The sequence below is a fragment of the Mixophyes fleayi genome, chromosome 12 (genome assembly GCF_038048845.1).
Source record: "Mixophyes fleayi isolate aMixFle1 chromosome 12, aMixFle1.hap1, whole genome shotgun sequence".
Classification (NCBI taxonomy): domain Eukaryota; kingdom Metazoa; phylum Chordata; class Amphibia; order Anura; family Limnodynastidae; genus Mixophyes; species Mixophyes fleayi.
In genome coordinates, this window is record NC_134413.1 from 74993916 (window position 1) to 74994577 (window position 662).

At 47.9% G+C, this 662-nt stretch overlaps 1 non-coding gene across 1 annotated transcript; it reads right to left on the reverse strand.

Annotated features, from left to right (window-relative positions):
* Positions 1 to 590: 590 nt before the first annotated feature.
* TRNAG-UCC (transfer RNA glycine (anticodon UCC)) lies at positions 591 to 662 on the reverse strand. Its single transcript has one exon. It is a non-coding gene; the product is annotated as a tRNA-Gly (tRNA).

Sequence of the window (662 nt, forward strand, 5' to 3'; positions counted from 1 at the left end):
TCTCCTGGCAGCTTACTCTCCATCACTGACAGCTTGCTCTCTGGCAACGATAGATTCCCCTCTGGGAATAGCAGTTCTCTCTCTGTGATTCTGGCAGCCCTCTCTAGTAACCTGGCAGCTCTCCCTGTTAAATCGGCAGCTTTGTTGGCAAGACTGGAAGCTTTCTCTGCAAGACTGGCAGCTCTCACTTGCTGCTTTCCCTATAAGATTTTGCCTTCTGCAGCAACCTTCTCCACACTGGTCCCTTTATCAATGACTCTCATCCTCCCTGGCAGGTTCAGAGGGCTCGGCTACAAAGCCATTATCCCTCCATTGGCTCAGCTTAGTAAGACCGCAGTCCCGGCAATACGCGTGCCTTTCTTCTCGCTGGCCGCACTCCGGCACTTGTACTTTCTGGCATAAATCTCTCTGCAAAGTCACCTCTTGGCTCCTCAGGCATGCTGGGATGTGTAGTCTTCAGTGATAGTTACTAATAAGTTCACCTTGAGTTTTACAAAACAAGACTCTATATAAAGATTATTCTTTTGCTAACACCTTTCACGAGTACATTTTTCATCAAGAAAATAAAAAATGTGTTAAGAAATACTTGCTGCGATGGCCGGGAATCGAACCCGGGTCAACTGCTTGGAAGGCAGCTATGCTCAGCACTATACCACCATCGC